The sequence below is a fragment of the Triturus cristatus genome, chromosome 12 (assembly GCF_964204655.1).
Source record: "Triturus cristatus chromosome 12, aTriCri1.1, whole genome shotgun sequence".
In the NCBI taxonomy this organism is placed as follows: Eukaryota; Metazoa; Chordata; class Amphibia; order Caudata; family Salamandridae; genus Triturus; species Triturus cristatus.
The window spans coordinates 612,213,791-612,235,436 of NC_140595.1; the positions used below are offsets into that span (position 1 = coordinate 612,213,791).

The following is a 21,646-nucleotide window of genomic DNA, read 5'->3' on the forward strand; positions in this document are numbered from 1 at the left end:
CGCCTCAGCGTTCAGCAACGAGATTGGGCGATAGGAAGCGCATTCATGCGCTGGTTTGTTAGGCTTCGGAATCGCCACTATGGTAGCCACTCTCTGGTCGTGGGGTAGGATCCCTGTCGATAGGCTGTCTTTGTACATGGCCAATAGGTGCGGGACTATGTGGGTAGCGTTCTTCTTATAGAACTCCACAGGGATTCCATTTGGCCCCATCGCCTTCCCAGCACGGAGAGAGAGTATTGCTAATGTGAGCTCTTCCGCCTTCAGGTCCACCTCCAGGGCATCCACCCCAGACGAGGCCAGCCCTGGCATCGCGATGTCCCTGAGGAAGGCCTCGTTGTCCGCCACCGTGGTCGTGGCCTCTGGTGTATAGACCTTTTTGTAGTGAGCCGCTAGCGCCTCCACGATTTGCCGTGGTTCCGACGTGAAATCTCCCGAATATAGCCTGATCCGCGCCACCCAACGCGCCGCCCGCTCCCCCTTCTCAAGCCAGGCCAGCAGTTTACCTGCCTTGTCCCCCAGCTCATAAATCGTTTGACGTGCTGCCACCTGTTTGACTCGCGCGGCCTCCCAAAGATAGGACTTGTATTCCTGCTGCGCCATGTGGACTCTATGCGTGGTGTCATCATCAGTATGCGTGGCGTGGCTGGCCTCTGCCTCCTTCACCCGCCGCTCGAGCCTAAGCACCTCCTGCTGTTGAGTTCTCTTATGGTCTGTAACCATTGAGATTGCTTGTCCGCGAAGGACTGTTTTGTACGCCTCCCACAACGTCGTCGGGCCGACCCCCGAGTCCTTGTTTTCAGCGAAATACTGTTTGGTTGTGGCCTGAAGGGCTTTACGAATTTTAGGGATTTTGAGGTAACCCGGGTGGATTGGGAACATCCTGCGCCGACTTGGGATAAAGTTTGTAAAAGTAATTACTACCGGAGAGTGGTCCGAGATGCCCCTGGGTAAGTGGGAAACGTCCTTCATTCCCCTCAACCCTGTAGGTGATGTGAAAATATAGTCTAGGCGGGAAAGGGTGTTGTGGGCCCCTGAGTGAAATGTGTATTGCCTGTCCTCCGGACTGAGCGCCCTCCAGGTGTCTATGAGGCCGAGGGCCTCCGTGAATTCACGCAGTTTGGGGGTGGCGCTACCGTGTTCTCTGAATGATGACCTGTCCAGCAACGGGTCCATAGTTGCATTGAAGTCCCCGCCCATGATGAGCTCCCCTTGTGGTAACGTCAGCAGGAATTCACCCAATGCCCGGAAAGTATCCTGGTGGAGTGCCGGGGGGATGTATACAGTCACCAAATTATACACTTTCCCTTCCCACTGGCAGGTCAGCGCCGCGAATCAGCCCTGCTCCTCCCTACGGGAGTCAACCATAATCAGTGGGAAGTGCTTGTTTACTAATATGCCCACCCCTCGGGACCCAGACGTGAACTCAGAGTGTATCGCCATCTTGAATCCCCATCTATCCAGTGCTTTCGCGGTCGTGCCTACTAGATGTGTTTCCTGTAAGAGTGCCACCGCCGGCCCCCGGCGCTTGAGATATTGTAGGACCAGCCCTTGTTTAATCTTATCTCCCAGTCCGTTCACATTCCACGACAGAACACTGAATGAGGGACTGTGTGGTTGCGCTAGCCTCGCAGTGGGGCTAGCGGTGGCCTCCCGGGCATTACTATGTGATTCCCCTGCCATGTAGGGTGGTTGAGAGTACTCGCTGCCGGGCACCCCTCCTAGGATCTCTAACAGTCCTAGCTTGCAAAGTTCGTCAATGAATAGTTGCTAAACCTAGAACAGAACACAAATCAACTTTCCCAAGGTGCCCCAGTCCCCCCTCCCTCCTCCCTGCCTGGCGGATTTAAAACTACCCGCCACCCCAACTTAGCAGAGTGCTTGAGTCCCACAACTTGCTACTTGCGTGTGGGGGAGAAGCTGCTCACTGTCCCTCTTCCGATCCCCGCACCATGTGCTTGTCCATTCAAGAAACCGGTTATCAGAAGACTGCAAAGTTCAAAGATCAGAGACCGCATCGCCCCTGCAATGTCTGAGTCCCCCCCCCCCGAGTGCCCGGACCCAGCCGGCACCCGACAGCCCCCCGTCGCCGAAGTTTGCCCGCTCCGTCGCGGCCTCAGCTCTGCAGCGTGCTGTCATCTTCCCTCGACCCCGTTTCTTCCAGATTTTCAGGGGAGGCAGAATGGCTTCGTGGGGTGCGCCCCGCTCGGGCCGTCATTTTCGACGGGCGCCAACCCTCCAACCACTCCGTGGCCTCCGTCGGCGTGGCAAAGAACCATGTGCGCCCCTCGGCCTCCACCCGTAGTTTCGCTGGGTAGAGCATTGCGTATTTAAGTTCTCGAGCGCGCAGCTCCACCTTGACCGCAAGGAAGTCCCGGCGTTGCCGCATCACAGTCGCGGTGTAGTCCGGATAGAGGTTTACCGTGCAGTTGTCCACCCTCAGCGGGGGGGCGGTACGCGCCGCCTGGAGGATAGCGTCTCTGTCTCGGAATTTGAAAATGCGGGCCAGGATCGGGCGCGGGGGGGCCCCGGGTCTCGGCCTCCCCCCCGGGGCCCCCCCGCGCCCGGTGCGCCCTTTTGACTGAGAAAAATTTTGAGAGTCCACGTGGCTGCAGCTGTTCCGTGATAAGTTTCTCAACGAAGAGGTCCAATGCCGGTCCCCGTTCGCTCTCCAGCACACCCACGACGCGCACGTTATTCCGTCTGGACCTGACCTCCTGGTCATCGAGCTTGACCAGCAGCTGTTTTTGTACCAGTTCCAGCGATTGTATCCGCTTCCTACTCTCGACCGCATCTTTGGTGAGGGTCGCTGTAGTTGTTTCGACTTCGGACAGTCTCGTATTGATTTTGGCGACATCGGCTCTCAGCAGCGTGACATCCGTGGAAATGGTGCCTATCGAGGCCTGCATCTGGGTCAGCGTGGCCATAACATCTGCCAGGGTGATCTCTTTGGTCTTTTCAGGGGGGGGAGGCAGTCCGATCCATCTGAAAGGCGTACTTCTCGAGCCTGGCCTGTGCTCCCCCACGGTGGCCCTTTCCTCCCATGATGGCCTGCGCTGGGGGACCCCGCGCCCCTCGGCCCGCAACAACAGGAGAGTCCGTGAGGGGCCGGGAGATCAGCGGGGCCGGGCAGGTATCGCCTCCCGCCACGGAGACACCAAGTTGCTGCCTGCCCTTCGCCACGGGGTCCCGTCTATGCCCCCCTTCAGTCCCAGCACTATGCAGGCCTCCACCACTCGCCGGCTCCTCACCCGGATGGGTCGCTGCACACCACGCTCCGCCGGTGCCTTCAGCGCTGATCCTCCGACATGCACGCGCCGTCCGCCGTGTGGCCACACAGGACTCTGGGGGATGCCGAGGACCTCCCCCCGGGGGTTGCGCTGATGAAGCGGCGCCTTCTTCTTGCCGCAGGCAGCTCCCAGCGCCTCAGACCGCCTCCCCGTCTGCCGTGCGCCAGTGCCTCCTCTACCTTGTCAACTCCGCCATTGCCACTCCTCCACCTCAAATGTGGCGTTGCGCCATGCCGATGTCCTCGCCACCAGACGGGCCGAATGTAGTTGGCGACGGGGGAGGCCCTGCTCCGGGGCCCCGCGTCCCGCCGGCACTGCTGCCCCGGGCGCACCAGTGCCCGACCGCCGACGTCGCGGGCTCTTGGCCACGCCCCCTCAGGCTTCCCAGGATCGGGTGGCCGCCACTCGAGGCCCCGGCGCCTCCTCTGCGCTTAGGCCCGTTGCCAGCCTCGAGGCAGCCTTTGGACCAGATGTATCGCCACAGCGCACCCCTCGCTCACTCGGGGCTTCGGGCGGTCAGGGGGTTCTGCCGTTCAGTTTTCGCCGGTTTTCGGCCAGGATCAGTGCCGGATTGTTGCGGGATCGGGCGCTGGGCTCCGGAGCCGCACTAGGTTGCGGCCATCTTCCTCGGCTGCAAGCCACGCCCCCCTAGGCTCCCCTTTTTAATACAAATTCAAACACAACGAAGCCATGCACACAGAAAGGCCCAAAGCAAGATGAAAGATGACATGAGAACATGTCAAAGGCAAAAGTCAGCACTGCCATAAAGCAAGGTAAAGTCAGAAATCAGAATGACATTAGACCACATCAAAGCCAATAGGTCAAAGTCATAATTCACCTAACCCAAATAACATTAAACACTTAATCCCTCAGTATCCAACATTGAGCACATGTGTGCACCACCACCCACAACACTGCACCTCAACATCCCATAGCTTCTATTCTTGGCAAGACTATTCCACTAAAAGACAGCAAGATTACAGGACAGAAGAGAAGCAGGCATATGCAAACCCATCCTACATTAAGGCTAGGGTAACATAACACACTTAAGTCAGTACAAAATGGTGGTGGTCGAGGGTCATCATTGGGTGTCAGACCACAAAAGTGGCTCATTCACTACAAAGTTCAAGATGCTGACTCTGGCTCAGGTCCTGTCTGCCCTGGACCCTGGATGGTAGCGTTGGACTTGCAGGATGCTTATTTTCACATTCACGCCCTACCGGCGTTACCTGCGGTTCACAGTAGGCCAGGAGTATTTTCAGTTTGCCATGCTCCCCTTCGGCCTTACCAGCGCCCCTCGGGTGTTCACAAAGGTGATGGCAGTGGTTGCAGCTCATCTGCGCAGGTCAGGGGTGTCAGTCTTCCCCTACCTCGACGACTGGCTGTTGAAGGCGGGTTCGCCCCAGGTAGTTGTCTCCCACCTCCAGACTACGGCGGACCTCCTGCATCTGCTGGGGTTCTCCATCAATGTGCCGAAGTTGCACCTGAGTCCCTCGCAGAAGCTCCCTTTCATCGGAGCGGTTCTGGATTCGACGCTGTTTCGGGTTTATCCTCCCGAACAGCGAGTCCGGGATATTCAGGCTATGGTTCCGCTCTTTCAGACTCTATCCCGGGTTTCAGTCAGGATGACCCTCCGGCTTCTGGGCCTGATGGCCTCCTGCATCCTGCTAGTACCGCATGCCAGATGGCATATGCGGGCTCTGCAGTGGGACCTGAAGTGGGACCTGAAGTGTTATGTTATGTTATGTTACTGGTTTTTGTACCGCGCACAGCTGCCCCAGCCAAGGGGCGTCCTGGCGCCAGGTAAGGTGAACACAACAACACGAAATGCAGCAGATTTAGTTAATTTTATTAAAAAGAAACGTTTTGATGACACCTCTGAACCTGGTTAAGTCTTCCAAAGCACGGGTGTCATGAGGAAGAGCGTTCCAGAGCTTTGCGGCTACTACTCGAAAGGAGCGGCCTCCAGTCCTGTTCAACAGAAAACGGGGAACAACAGCTAAGTTCTGGCCCAACGATCTCAAAGAGCGAGAAGGGATATACGGAGTAAGAAGATTCATGAGAATCGGTGGAGCCAAACCTTTCAAAATTTTAAAGGCCAGGCACAGCACCTTAAACTCAATACGCCGCGCAACCGGCAGCCAGTGAAGAGTTTGCAGTACTCCGGACACTGAGCGACGTTTGGGCAACCCAAATATCGCTCTTGCGGCGGCATTCTGCACTCGTTGGAAGTTCCAGTGGGCGCAGCATCAGGGCAACCTGTCCGATCATGTCCAGATCTCGGAGGGCACTGCACAACAATTGCAGTGGTGGCTCACGAATCATGATTGGATCAATGGCAGATCCCTCTCCCTTCCCCAACCGGAGCACACGGTAGTGACGGACACGTCCCTCCTGGGTTGGGGAGGCCACATGGGAGAGGCGGAGATCAGAGGCCTCTGGTCTGCGGCGGAGTCCCGGCTCCATATCAACCTTCTGGAGCTGCGGGCGTTCCGGCTTGCACTGAAGGCATTCCTTCCCTCTGTCCGGGTAAGTGTAGTGCAGGTGTTCACGGACAACACCACCGCCATGTGGTATTGCGACAAACAGGACATGGTGGGGTCGTGGACCCTATTTCAGGAGGCTCTGCGCCTCTGGACGTGGCTGGGACATCAAGGCATTACCTTGGTGGTTCAACACCTGGCAGGTTCTCTGAACGCCAGGGCGGACGAACTCAGCCGCCGGTGCATGGTGGATCACGAGTGGCATCTGAACTTGGACGTGGCACAAGGTCTCTTTCTGCGATGGTGAGAGCCTTAGTTAGATATTTTCGCCACCGAAGAGAACGCTACAGGTTCTGCGCGTTGGAATTTCCAAGGCGGCACTCGCTCGGAGACGTTTTAAGTCTCGAGTGGAGCTGTAGTCTGTTGTACGCCTTTCCGCCTATACCACTTCTGCCCAGAGTGCTGAAGAAGATCAGGCGCGACCGGGCCCAAGTTATTCTTGTGGCTCCGGACTGGGCTCGAAGAGTATGGTATTCCGAGCTACTCAGTATGAGCATCGATCCCCCGATCCGTCTGCCTCTTCGGGAGGATCTTCTGTCGCAGCAGCAGGGGACGGTCCTCCACCCGAACCTGTCCAGCCTTCATCTCCATGCTTGGAGATTGAGCCGCGACAGTTGACACCTTTCGATCTTCCTCCCGAAGTCTGTGATGTCATCCTGGCTGCCAGGCGTCCCTCGACTAAAACGGTGTACGCCTGTAGGTGGTACAGATTTCTGGCATGGTGCACAGCTAAGACTGTGGATCCCCTTTCTGCCCCTCTTTCTGAGGTTCTTCTGTTCCTTCTCTCTTTGGCCCAGCAGGGCTCTGCTCTGGGCACTCTGAACGGTTATCTTTCGGCCATCTCTGCCTTTCTACGGCTTCCAGATCAGCCTTCTCTTTTTAAGTCCCCAGTTGTTTTTTTTTTTTTTTTTTTTTTTTTTGAAACCGTTTATTGCATTTTTAAAAATTTTTTTTTACAAGTATGGGCCTACAACCATCCGGCCGGCCGCTAGAGTGGCAGAAGCATATGACATACATACAGTAAGAGTCTCTTGGCGGTGCAGATTGGTAAATCAGGAGATATCAATAGCGCAGGCCACATAACTCCAAGCCCACAATACGGTTTCCTTTTATCAAAACAGAACAACACAAAAAACCACACCCGCAAGGCAACCCATCATCCAAAGTGACGGCACGTGCTCCTTAAGTGGGGGATCCCAACCAGCAGCCAAACTCTGAAGAGGGGGATGGGAATAGATCAGGGACTGGGGAACCACATGCCCACGGCTGAGGGAGGGGGTCGGTCAGGGGGACGGAGCTGGTGAGGCAGCCGGTAGCAGTGGCGGCTCGCAAATACCCCCGCGATAGGCGTTCCAGGGGCCCCAGATTTTCACCCACGCCCCAGGCTTACCCCTCGCAACATACACCACCTTTTCACGAAACATACACCAATCCATATGTTCTTTCCAGGCCAACACCGCCGGGGGCCTCTGGGATCCCCACAATTGAGCAATGTCACGCTTAACTATCATGTATCCCAGAGTCACCCACCGCTTCTGCGGGACCGAATAGTCATTTGGTTCCCACACATTCAGCAAGCATCTCCTCGCTTCAGGCAACAGCGCGACACGCGTAACCACACGCAGGACCTCATGCACACCACGCCAGAATCGCTCCACCTTTGGGCACTCCCACAGAATATGCATGAAAGTTGCCAAAGCACCACAGCCACGCTTACACAATCCGTCACCAGCAAAGCCCATACGTATAAGCCTTGGCTCCGTCACGTAAACCCGGTGGAGGATCTTAAGCTGGACGAAGCGAAGGCGAGCCGGGATGGCCACCTCCTTCGGAGAGGCCACCGCGGAGATCCAGTCCTCGTCGTCCAGTTCCAACCCGTCGGCAACCCAGGCCTCGCGGAGACTAGTCAGCAGGCACGATCTGTCGTTGATCAGTTTTTTATATATAAGGGAGATCGTGCTGTCTGGGACATGGCCATCCAGCACTCGGTCCTCCAGGGGGGAAGACTCCGGAATGGACGCGACATCCGGGAAGACGGAGCCCAGCGCGTGGCGGACTTGTAAGTACCGAAAGTACTCACTGCCTTGCAGCTGAAACTCCGTCTGCAGCGTCTCAAAAGTTTTGAATCCCCCCCTCGTCCAGAGATCTCCCACTGTGCTGATTCCGATCGTGTCCCACTTCTCGAAGCCCTTCGATGTCCACAGGGAGCCCAACCTCTCAGACGCATATAGCGGTGACGCCCGGGTCAAACGGTCCTTCCACCCCATAGCTGCATTAGCCGCGTGCCAGACACGCACCATGACACGCGTCGGTCCCGTCAGACGGGAGTCGGGCGCGCCAGAGTAGAGCGCACGATTGTAATCTCCACCGGGCAGGAGCATCTTGTCCATTTCAAATGCCGGGTTCAAGGCGGGCCCGTAAAGGCCATGATTAATTGCAGCTAGCTGGGAGGCCCAGTAATACCGTTTAATGTCCGGGAGGGCAACCCCCCCATCGTACCACGGGAGCGTCAATTTAGCCAGAGCAATACGCGGCCTCCCGTCCCAGAACAGGCGCCGCTGCAGGCTCTCCACCTCACGGAAATAGCGCGCCGGAACCAAGTCCATAGTGTTCTGGAGCGCGTACAGAAAGCGCGGCAAGGACATCATCTTAAACAAGGCCGCTCGGCCAAGCGGCGAAAGCGGAAGACGCCGCCAACGCGCAACGTCCTCCTTCAAGCGCTGGAGGGGGGGTAGCAAGTTCCGCTCGTAGCGGGCCTCCGGGTCTAGAGTAATATATATACCCAGGTAAGTCCCCAGTTGTTAACCGTTTTCTTAAGGGCATTACACATACTTTCCCACCTGTGCCCTTCATAATGCCTCTGTGGGACTTGAATCTTGTCTTGACTTTTCTGATATGCGCTCCCTTTGAGCCCCTTCATAACTGTCCCTTACGTCTTCTTACTCTCAAGACTTTCCGGATCCAGACTGACGCCTGGGGAATATTCTAAGGTAAGGAATCTATCACTAACTAATGTCTCTTACAGATATATCGTTACACAAGTAGTAACTTGTGCTTCTTTCCCAATGCACTTCCTGACCTAGAATTAAAAAAATATAGGCACTGTGGAGAAGAGTGGTGTTCTCTGTAAAACTAGCCTTAGAGTCCATAATGCAGCTTGCCTTTTGACCAAGTTCTCCTATGCATTGTGGGCCAGGGCACAGATGGTTGTCCGTAGTCTCCCGGACTATCTTAGAGACAACTTTGCTGAGGTCGTCGGCGATGGGCTGGAAGCAACCAAGCAAATTCTGAGACTGGGCTTGACACTGGACTCGGCACCATGCTCTGTGGGCTCCTAAATGGCCATAAGGCGACATGCCTGGCTCCCCTCTATAGGGTTCTCGGGGGATGTCTCATCTAATTTAAGGGACATGCCCTTTTATGGCTCTCTCTTCTTTTGTGAAAAAGTGACTTTGGCCCTTGAATAATTCAAACAGGGACAGAACAGTGGTTCTTGGGCTGGCTTCCCCTTTGTGCCAGTTTTACAGATACAGCAAGTTTCCTGGATATTCAAGGGTATTCCTGCAGGACCATGATTCCATCTGGTGTTCCTGCAGGCCCCTTTGTTCCAATGGCATACTTCTTAGGAAGTTTGCCGATGTCCTCCAACTCCGTGCCCTTCCTGCTGTTGCCTGCTGTGTTATGGGCCAATCAGAATCAGACTATGCAGCAGAATCGAAGTCCAGACTGGCGCCACCTTCCTTTGTCATCCAGCGTTCCTCGTCCTCTGACCCATACACAAACATCTTGATGACATCACATACGATGCCACCTACCCCAACTCAATGTCACAGTCAATGCCACTGCTATTTCCGCCTCCATTGGTGCCCCACCACTCCAGAAGGGAGGCTGAGCAGCTCTTAGTAGAAGGTGGCTATTTCTATGGGGAGGTGAACCCTCAAGAAGACCCTAGTGCAGATAATGAAAGGGAAGAATCACTAGATACAGACTTTGCAGGATTGAAGGCTGCCACTGGCCTCGATACCTCACTGGATGAGAACTACTGTTACTAACGGGCATTCCTCTACCGGAGGTGATCTCCTATCTCACAGTAATCAGCAGGGCAGAAAACGTGTTATATCTGTAGCTCCCATTCACAGTGGTCAAATCTAGCATTCTCAGTGAGGTCCTGCATTCCATCTCCCACACAGAGGAACCCTTATTTCCATTAAATGAGGCACTGATGGCCGTATCGGACAAACCAACAACATCCACCTCTGTCTCAAGGCAGAATGCCTGGTGATATAACCCAAACCTGGAAGATCCCAGCTTCTTATTGGCTCATCCATCTCCAAAGAACTTGCTCCTTTAAAAGTGCAGCAGGCTCCTATTCCCTCCACACCATCTGACAGGAAAACAAAGAAGCTGTAGCAATTTTTGAAGAAAATGTTTCTGCTGAGAATATGGCCCTCAAATCTATAAATGCCACCTGTCTTCTTGGTAGATAAGTACATGTTGTATTAGATTCTGCACAGGTGGTGACCCCCACACTTTCCAGTGATCTACGCTAACATTTCCCAGAGCTCATCTGAGAGGGTCAGGCTGCTGCAAAGCAAGTGATATAGTGGGGCCTGAATATAACAGATTGAGTAGCAAGAGCCATGGGGACACCCATTTTGCTGCGGTTTAAAGATAGTAAAGCCACAACCAGATCTCTTGGTCTCCAAACACAACCTAGAGACTAACGTCAGTTTTGAAAGTTTTGTGGCTTCAGAAGGGGCTTTTCATTTCGAGGCCATCAACGGTTCACAGCTCACCAACAGTAGCAACAGCAGGCAAACCCCCTCTACAAACAATATAGGGGATTAGGCAAAGGTCGAACACAAGCTATCCTGCTTTCCACCTCCTCCTCCTCTTCGTCTTCCCCAGCCATCGCAGGGAAACAGCCTGAGTTCTGCCTTCCCTGAACACACATAGTACGTTGGAGGACTGTTATACTACTTTGCACAAGTTTGGAAGGTCATAACTTCAGACCTTTGAGTGTTGCAAATTGGGAAGGGGGGGTATGCCCTTTCTTTCCAACAAACACCCCAATCCCCTGCTTTCTCTCCCTGTCCAGATATGCTCCTGCCAGACCATCTGCTGGTCCTTCTACAAGAGGTTGAGTCTTTGCTTCTCAAGGTGCAATAGAGTTGGTTTGAAAGCAGGAACTGGGTTAGGAGTGCTACTTTCTGTGCTTCCTGATCCCCCAAAAGGATGGAGGCCTCTGTCCGTTCTTACACCTGTGAATTCTGACCTGGTTCCTCAAATGGAAAAGTTCAAAATGCTGTCCCTAGCTCAGGTTCTGCTTGAGCTGGAAGCGGAAGACCATATGGTGTCTGTTGACCTGCTCGATGGCTACTTCCATATCCCTTTCCTGTAGTCACATAGGAAGCATCTTGACTTTTCACAGTCTGATCTGAACACTACCAGTTTGTTGTTCTTCCATTTGATCTCACTTCTGCCCCTCGTGTCTTACCAAAGGTGACTGCGGTGCTTGTGGCCCATCTCAGACTGGCGGGAATCCCAGTATTCTTTTACCGTGATGACTGGCTCATCAAGGCCAGCTATAGTACGTTGGAGGACAGGTATCCTCCTTTGCACAAGCTTGGAAGTTCATAACTTCAGACCTTTTGGGTGTTGCAAATTGGGAAGTGGGGTATGCCCTATCTTTCCAACAAACACCCCCACCCCTTGCTTTCTCTCCCTGTCCGGATATGCTCCTGCCAGAACATCTGCTGGTCCTTCTACAAGAGGTTGAGTCTTTGCTCCTCAAGGTGCAATAGAGTTGGTTTGAAAGGAGGAACTGGGTCAGGAGTGCTACTTTCTGTGCTTCCTGATCCCCCAAAAGGGTGGAGGCCTCCGTCCGTTCCTACACCTGTGAATTCTGACCTGGTTCCTCAAATGGAAATGTTCAAAATGCTGTCCCTAGCTCAGGTTCTACTTGAGCTGGAAGCGGAAGACTATATGGTGTCTATTGACCTGCTCGATGGCTACTTCCCTATCCCTTTCCTGTAGTCACATAGGAAGCATCTTGACTTTTCACAGTCTGATCTGAACACTACCAGTTTGTTGTTCTTCCATTTGATCTCACTTCTGCCCCTCGCGTCTTACCAAAGGTGACTGCGGTGCTTGTGGCCCATCTCAGACTGGTGGGAATCCCAGTATTTGTTTACCTGAATAACTAGCTCATCAAGGCCAGCTCTCCAGAGATGGTGCACGCCATTTGCAGGTGACAACCACGCCATTGTTCGAACTGGGATTTTCAATCAACAAACCTCACGCCTCATCTGGTGACTTCTCAGTGCATCCTGTTCACGGGGGCAATAATGGACAACACATTGGCTCAAGCCTTACCTCCACCACAGAGAGCTCAAGGCTGTGATCCCAATGTTTCAGAATGGAGCAATCATTCCATGGTCGTATGTCTGCTCGGTCTGATAGCCTCCTGCATTCTATAGTTCACACATGCACTCTGGCACATGAGGGCCCTCCAGTGGTGCCTTCACAGGCAGTGGTTCCAACACAACCGACACCTCCAAAGTTGTATCAAAATCTCCAGCGACACTGCAGCGGATCTATGTTGGTGGAGTGTGAACAGCAAACGTACGAAACAAAAGTTGTCCAACTCTCTCCCTCTGGTGACAACAGTGATGGCAGAAGCCGCTCTCTTGGGTGGGAAGCCCATCTGGAGGATTGGAGATCAGATGCCTCAGGTCTCCAGAGGAACAGATATTGTACAACAGTCTGTTAGATTTATGAGCCATACGTCTGGCACTCAAGGCGTTGCTCCCTTCCATTTGCTGTGAGTTGGTCTAGATCTTGACAGACAACAGAACCACAGTGAGGTACATCATCAAATAAGGGGGAGTAGGGTTGCATCTCCTCCGCCGATAAGTTCTGTGGCTCAGGTCCTGGATTCAGGACCATCAGATCTGCCTGGTAGGAAACCACCTGGATGGAATGCTCAACTTTGTGAGAGGACAATCTGAGCCGGCGTCATCTTGTCGACCACTTGTGGCGTTTTCATCCAGAGGTAATGCATGACAATTTCCAGCTGTGAAGAATTCCTCAGATCGACCTCTTTGCTACCCACGAGAATGCTCACTGCCAGAAATTCTGTGACTTCCACTATCTGATGCAGGGAGCATAGAAGGATGCATTTCGCTTGAGGTTGAACTTTCCTCTTCATTACGAGTTTCCTCCCATAGCTTAGATTCCCTGTGTGTTGCAGAAGATTCATCTTGACTGGGCCCAAGTAATCCTAATTGCCCCTGATTGGCCACGTAGGGTGTGGTATGCAGACCTAATTCACTTCTTCCTGTACCCTCTGCTCTGTCTTACTTACAGGGTAGACCTCCTCTCGCAGTCAGAGGGGCAGGTTCTTAACCACAGCCTCCAGAGGCTACACCTGCATGCCTGGATATTAAACGGGGCAACCTGAGGGCTTTTACCTTGTATCCAGAAGTGGTGGATGTTTTATTATACTCATGAAGACAATCCACCAAGACAGTCTATTCAAGCAGATGGATCAATTTCGGCATTTGGTGTTGTGAAAACTCCATATATCTTCTACAGGTCCGTTGATCTGACATTCTACAATTTGCCCTTTCGCTGGCCCAACTAAGATGCGCGGTGAGCACTGTTAAAGGTTATGTATCATCTTATCTATTCTTACCTGATCAGCTGTCCCTCTTTAAGTCACCCATTGTTATCAGATTCTTCAAGGGTCTCACAAACAAGTTTCTCTTATTTACATTCATTATGCCCCAATGGCACCACAACATTGTTCTTATATTCCTTATGTGTTCCTTGTTGGAACTGTTGCTCAGTTGCCCTTTAAGAATACTACCTTTTAAGATGATCTTTCTGATCGCTATTACATCAGTAATACGTGTTAGTGAAGCACAAATCTTATCTGTGAAGTCTCCATTTACTTCCTTTTTTTCCAGACACGTTTGTGGTGAGAACCAGACTGCCTTCCTGCCAAAGGTGGTTACCCTCTGCCACCTGGCCCAATCCATAACCCTTCAAGCACTCCACCCTCCTCCTTATCCTATGAAGGAGGAAGAAAAACGTCACCATCTGGACTCCAAGAGAGCAGCAACATCTATGTAAAAAAGCAGCAGTGAATTCAGACTGGGCGACCAAATCTTTGTGGAATACTTTGGAAAGATGAAGAAAGAGGCAGTGCATAAGAGGACATGCTGAGGTGGATAATGCTGTATACTAAGCTTTGCTATTCCATGGCACAGAAGGAGTCACCAGAGGGCATCCATGCTCATTCGATCTGGGGCAAGTCTTCCTTTTGTACGCTGGTGAGAGGCATGCCCGTTGCAGACATTTATAAAGCAGCAACTTGGGTGTACCACCACACCTTTGCAAAGCATTATTGTTTGGACTCTGGAATTGGGAGAGGTCACTTCACTCGCCCAGTGCTTCAGGATTTATTGGTTTAACCAACCATGCACCCACCTCCTGATGGGGGGGGGGCGCTAAGGGAATATATTCAGAAGGTGAGAAATCTTTAGATAGAAGTATCCAACAAAAGGAAAAGTTACTTACCTTTGGTATCGCTATTTTTGGTGGAATTTATATCTACCTTCATATTCCTCACCGATCCACCCACTTCCCTATTGCATGGCTGGCTATATCACATGTTCACTTGATGTGGCTTCAACATACTACAGAAAACTGTGCCTATCTTATGGACGTTAGTGTCATCAGATCACCCTAAGGCTTGTTCAAAAGAATGGATGGTCTCTGACATCATCACACTGATGGGAGCACTTCATGGCTACAGTGACGTCACGAGGGGGTCATGTGCAGTGCCGAGATGGAACTGACGACCCTACCAGCGTGGGGGAGCTATTGAAGATTTTCCAGTTCCAGACTGGCGCCTGGGATATTCAAAACACGAGGAATGTGCAGGTAGTTATAGTATCCACCAGAAAGAGCGTTACAGAAGATAAGTATCTTTTACATGAATTCTTAAAGTAGTGACACTGCTCCTCGAGAGTCAGTCTATCACCCTACTTTTCATCCTCCACCTCATCCCACTAAGGAAGAGGAGAGACTCCACTGTTTGGATCCTCATAGGGTGTCAGCTGTTACGCAGAGAGGACACTGGGATTCCACTCTGCCGATCAGCTATGTAAAGGTTGTGTAGGTGCAAAGAAAGGCAAAACTGTCAAAATAGGATGCTGTGCAGATGTATTACGATATGTTATGCCCTTGTCTTAATAATCCTCCAAAAGGTTTCAGAACCCATACCGCAGGGTGAAAGCAACTTCTTTAGTATTTTCATGAGGAGTTCCTGTTTCAGAAATGCATTGCTGTAACATGGGCTTTGATCCACACTTTCACCAAACACGATTCTTTAGACTCTGAAGTCTGCAGGGATGCCCATTTCACAAGATCTATGCAACAGGACTTTCTGGTGTGACCATCTCCTCAGACCCTCCACTTTGGATAGGTATTGTTGTGATATTGGATCATAATGTGATGAACCTGCAGGTAGAAGTACCCACAATAAGAACAAGTTACTTACCTTCATTTCAGTAGAGGCTTTTTTGGTTAATACTCTAGTCTAACTGCAGATTCCTCATCTAAGCCACCCGCTTCGCTGTTTTGAACAGTGGTCCTAGATACCACGAAATTAAGGCCTCAAGTTAGATTTCATACACTGCATAACAGTTAATTGTGTTTAGTCTCTTAGGGTGTGAAAATAATAGATGTGGAACTGTCCTCAGGTGCTGGGGTGTCATCTATATGATTCCGGTTTCATCATGCCTAGGATAGTATCCAAAGCCAAGAAGAAGCTGAACGCCACCAACAAGTGGAGGCAAGCCATGACAGCTTTTCCAGAACTAGTCTGGTGCCTGAGAATATTGAAAATGGGAGGAGTCTGCAGATTATCTACCAGAAAGATCACTTGTCTTTCACCCCACTTCACGGTTCATTCCCACTTTTAATGTAGATGGGACTCGACCTGCTTCAAAAGTTGTTTAACAAAGCTTTGCCCACTGGTACTGCACAGAAAACCTCATATGGAGCACATTTTCTCTTTCTTGTATGTTTGTATAACACTGCCAGTTCCCTTTTTGCTGCTGGACAGTGTGGGTTGGAACTTGTTTTTAATGTGCTCAATGATTTCATATGTCTTGCCCTGGCCTGAAGCTTCTTTTTTTTTTAAATGTTCAATGTTTTTTATTTGTATTCCTCATTTCTCTTCATTCTTCAGCTGGCCTACACAACTTCTGTCTCTCTTGCCTGGGGAAAAGTCATCTAGTGCATGCTTGCTCTGAATGTGGTACAATCACTACGAGGACCTTTCAGAAATGCCCATTTGCATGCAGGGTAGGGGGTTAACTACTTCCGTGCTCATGACGGAACCACGCCGTCATGAGCCACGGTTGCCGTGTGCTCATGACGGAGTGGTTCCGTCATGCTGCGGCCGTTGGCGGCCGCGCCGCCCACGCGCCGCTAATTCCCCGCCTGTGCGGGCGATTAGCGCTGTGGGCGGAGTCATGACGGAACCACTCCGTCATGAGCACAGCCCAACCGTGGCTCATGACGGAGTGGCTCAGTCATGAGCACCGCGCCACCGCGCTGCCCCCCCCGCACTCCCCAGCGCTGCGGCGCTATTTCCGCCGCAGCGAAGGGGTTAACCAATCCTGCAGTAGCATTTGAATTTCATACTTAGAAATAAGTACAAGGATAAGAGTATAGGTATTACTCCACAGACCTACGTAAATGGTACAAGTAACCCCGGGAAAGGTGAATGCACCAGGTCACAGGTCATCTTTCCTCTATTCCGAATTACCTGCTTGTGGTGGCACTGATTAGCGAGGGAAGTGATGCCAAGTACCAAGAGGCTAACTGCCCTATAGGGACCAAACTCTCTCTAGCTCTGGATACTATTGCATCAAGCCCAGCTCCCTGCCTCAGTGTAAAGTATAGTTCTCAATGTGGGTGCTGTGCTGCAGACCTTTTGCATCGAGAGGCCGAGCAAGCCTCTCTCCCTTGATACAGGTAACGGGATTAAACCACAATGTATTCCAGTGACTCCTCAACTAGCACCTGAGTTAGGATGTAATTCCTACTTCAGCGGGGGGTAATATGATTGCTGAGAGGGAGGGTATCACCCGGGCAGTGAATGGAAAACTGTCACAAGAATGAAAGAGGCTGTTCTCCCTTACTGTTTATACTCATCAACTGCCCAAAAAACACAGGAAACAGGCAGCGACTGTCTCTTGGGGCATTCAGCAGTTGCTGTCGTGTTGGAAGGTAAAGCTGACACTTAAACCATAACCCACCCAATATTACAAGACCTTCCACCATACTGCCTCGTCCACATCTTGGTGAGGCAGGGCTTGGCATCAGTTTACTAGGGGCAAGCGTGGGTTATGGTCTCTCAAGAGCCTCTCAGTATCAGCTTCCTGCTTAGGAATTTTCTTGAGTGTCCCTGGCTGTACCCCTTTCAAGGAAGGTGGACCTCATTGCTGACAAGTTCAGGAGTTTCATGATTCCTCCTAGCTCCTCCCAAACCCAAATGATAACATTCCCTCTACGCTTGCCTTCATCTTCAACAAAGTTAAATGCCACTGAGTCATCTGTAGTATGGTGGTGCTGTGCAGCTCCTGCATTTAAAGATCATTCACATGTGCCTTATCCTCTTACACTGGAGGTACTGCTGATCCTGTTTCAGTCATCCATCCCAGCCAATAAGTTCTACAGAAAATCAAGGCCGAACCCAGTTAACTGTCATTTTAGATGGCCATCTTTGTCCTGTTAGTTCTGGTTCTGAGAATGTATCTTCCGCCACCATAAAAGTGTCAAATTTGGCATCCACTTGTTATCGTTGCACAGTTAGGGTGTGTGTTTTCTCAGACAATAGCCTTCATCTGCTAGTTCAGTTGTCACCTCATAACATCTCTGGACATGACCCCTGCCTAAGGTGTGGCGAGAAGGTTTTATTGTTGGATTCACAACATCTGTATGTGGTATGTGACATCTGACCATCCTCCTTCGGCATGCCCCTTTTCTTCCAGGCATCTAAAGACGGTTTTATTGTTGGATTCACAACATCTGTATGTGGTATGTGACATCTGACCATCCTCCTTCGGCATGCCCCTTTTCTTCCAGGCATCTAAAGACCAACAGGAAGCAGAAAGCCAGATTATTCTTGGTAGGTGCATGCAAGACACTCAAAAGAGGTTCCTTTACTCTAATCAAAGTACATCTCCTGAAAGGGCGCTATCTCCAAGGGATCCTCCCCCAAGAAATGCCACAGGAAGGAGATGTTCTCTTTCATTGCTGAGTCTCAGAATGGTCCTGCAAGCAAAATCTTGAGGAGACTCTGCAGTGGAGTTCCTCGACATAGATCTCTTCATTGTAAGAGCAGAAGATGAAACTGAGTTTACAATTCCTCCCACCGACCTCTTGTACAAGAGGGTGCCGCAATTCTCTCAGCCATTCCACTATGGAGAGCCCAATTCTGCGGCTGTGGCAATTCTGACGGCTGAAACCCCGGCGCCACCTGACTCATGCCTCCACAGACTTTATATTTGGTGCTACTTTTAAGGAAGACCTTGTCTACTAAGATGCTACTCCTGTTGCCTTCTGCGCTGTCCACATCTCAATCTGGTGCAGTAACTCTCTGAGCCATTCCACTATGAAGGGCTCAGTCCTGCAGCTGTGGCAACTCTGCTGGCTCAGACCCCAGTGCCACCCTATACTGTGCCTCCACAGGCTGCATCCTTGGTGCCACTTTTAAGGAACTCCTTGTCTACTAAGATGCCATCCCTACTGCACTGTCCACAGCTTCATCTGGTGCCAGCTTAGGAGCTGATTACTGTGCCACATCAGCCCTTGAGGTCAGCAGACATTTTTCAAGTGGCAAAAGGAAAAGTTTGAGCATCCTTTGATGATGAAGTTTCAACACCTTCCAGGGGACCAAATATATGATGTGATGAAGGCACTCTTCAGATCAGACATCAATGACTTGGACATGCCCAATACAAATTAAGGGTCCATAAAGGAAGATAATTCAGAGTCTAACTACCTATCTGACCATCACATAGATGTTGGCCTTTATCTAAATGTGCAAAATACCAATAGCCTTGACACATCTCAAAAGGGGGCATTTTTTACCCCTTGGGCGATACTTCAAGGAAAGTTTTTTTTTTATCCGTGAGTTAAAGGAGGCAGCAGAGATGCTAGGGTTGCCCTGACTGCTGAGCCAAAATCCAACATGTTGACAGAAATCCTGCATCTCTCTTCGGTGGCTCCTAAACCTCTGCTGCCATTCATTAAAGCACTGTTGGAGCCTGTTTGGCTTCTCAGGACTGGCAGTTCACAGGCAGATTGGACGGACCTATAGGCCAGTGCTTTCTAATCTTCACTTCTGATGAACACATTCATTACTGGAGAGTCTGGTGGTCCAAGATTCAACAGCTAATCAATATTGTAATGTATTTCCAACCCTCCTCTGGATTGTGCATCGAAAAGGCTTGATTCCATGGGCTGTAATGTTTTTATGTCCGTCAGTTCCACATCTTTGAATGACAATGCAGCGTGCCTTCTCAGATGGTTGTCTAACCATTATGGGAAAGATAGCTATTAGCCTTCTTCATCATATGAAGAATCCCTTCTGTAATTTTGGTGAGCAATGGTTTCGATGCTTCCAAGCAGATCCTCAAATGTGGCCTGGAGTCTGCATATAAAATGGTTTGATCCATGGCCATGGTGGTCAGCCTGCAATGGCATGCCTGGATGTGTTCTTTAAGCTTTTCGAGGGATGTCCAGCGGCTTTAACCGACATGCCTTTGTTCAGCTAGAAAGCTAACTTCCCTCAAACACTTTCAGAACAATTCTGCCAACAGTACCAGCATTTCTGAATATTCTCCAAGGGACCACCTTCAAAGCAGTGGCAACCTATTCAGCTGCAACAGTGCTCACACCAGGTCTACTGGTTATTTTGAGGCAAGCATGGACCTTGGGGAAGCCAATAGCATCAGCAGCAACTCCTGTCTCCCCTGTCTTCTGCTGGATCTGCTGCTTCAAACCACACTTATCACCTGCTTCCCATAGACGAGTCTACCATTTCACCAACATTTGGGAGACTACCATGATTGATCTCCGGGAGCTCCACTTAATTTGCAAGATCCCTGCTCTCCCCTCTGTCCTTACCCCTTGATCACCTACTCCCCGTAAGGAAGTGCGCTGTAGCTCATGCTTCGATTTTAGATGCTGAGGTTCTAGCCCAGTCAAACAAAGGGCTATAGAACTGATGCCTTTGGAGAATGACAAGAGATTATTCTATCTTTACTTCATGGTCGCCAAGGAATACCGGGTTCTCCGATTCCTTCTGGATCTCCTGCTCCTTAACAACGTCTTCTGATGGATACTTCTAACTGCAGATTCCACACCTTGTGACTATTACCCAGCTGTAAGACTGGATTCCGTTACTCACACCCACCCGACTGCTAAAGACAATAGCTCACCCTAAGGCGCAACCTATTGGCTTTGCCATTGCTTTTTTGCATCTTTTCATCTGCTTCCAGAGCTGGGTGCCCCATAGCCCCTTCATCCCCCCCCCCCACCCCCTCCCCCCCGGATGAGGTTAGAGAATGTTTAAATAGGAAGCTGCATGTCATAGCACCTGGAAACCAGCACAGATCTGGCAGGATATCTCAGGCAGCATTTGCAAACTGTAATTTGAGCAGCACGTGTCACTTACACAGGATTCCTCAATGCTGCCGCTTATCTCTCTGGTGAAAAGGCCTGCAGCAACTGCCCCATTTTATGGCCACTGCTTGTTGCTATTCATAAATATGATCATGGCCCATTCCTAATCTAGAACCGGTTGAAAAACATTTTTCCTGTGGGAAAGCAAGTGTTGGGACAAGCACACTTGTGTTAAACATTTACACATAATTACGCTTTTGAATATTCGTGAAAATCTGCAACTTTTATGAAGAGCTCCAGTGGAAATGTTAGTAAATTACAACAAACAAACAAGCATTGACATAGCCAATAGGTCTCGCCTTTGGGACCTTATAAGTGTTTAGCCATGCAACAGTTGGTGTTGTTGCACTAAGGATATTGTGCTGCATAACTAAATACTTATAAGGTCCCAAAAGCGAGACCTATTGGCCATGCCAATGCTTGTTGATGTTGGCTTTCCAACCCGACTGGAGAGAAAAAGGAGACAGAATTATCATGTTCCTGGCATATGAGCATCTTATTGACCAGGATGCCCATTACTGTGGTCCAAAATGTTTGTTTGGTGTTGGAGTGGCGTCCAGACATGTAAAGACATATACAAGACACACACAACATAAAAATAGATAGGGTGAAGAGCCAATCTGTGAGAATAGCTTGCATTTAGAATTTCTTTCAGCGATGTTCCCAGTCTAAAGAATCAGAGGCTGGTACCCCCGTACAACAAAATTGCTGCAGATCACAATAATACATGGCATGCAGTATGAGAAAAGGAAATGTCATTGTGTAAGTGGCACAAGCTTTCATAAATGGGATGCCACTGTGCAAATAGTCTAGATTGCCAGTATAGCCATCAACTGTTATATACACACAAGAGAGATCACCATAATGCATGCTGCTATCTCATAAGTGGTCACAGTGTTAAAAATGGTCCCAGTATTAAAAACAGGAGGGTGGCTGTGTTTCCATTACTCTCTTATACCCCGTAAGGCACATAATCCTACCTTCAAATGGAGCTAAAAGTACTCCCTAGGGTGTGGCAGAGGTGCCGCGCTCAGTCGTGCTAAACTG

At 50.7% G+C, this 21,646-nt stretch overlaps 1 protein-coding gene across 4 annotated transcripts in view; it reads left to right on the plus strand.

The window, feature by feature from the left end:
- The window catches only part of FANCA (FA complementation group A), a 1,007,136-nt gene that overhangs the window by 839,885 nt on the left and 145,605 nt on the right, over nt 1–21,646 (plus strand). The gene's annotated exons all lie outside the window — the stretch shown is intronic.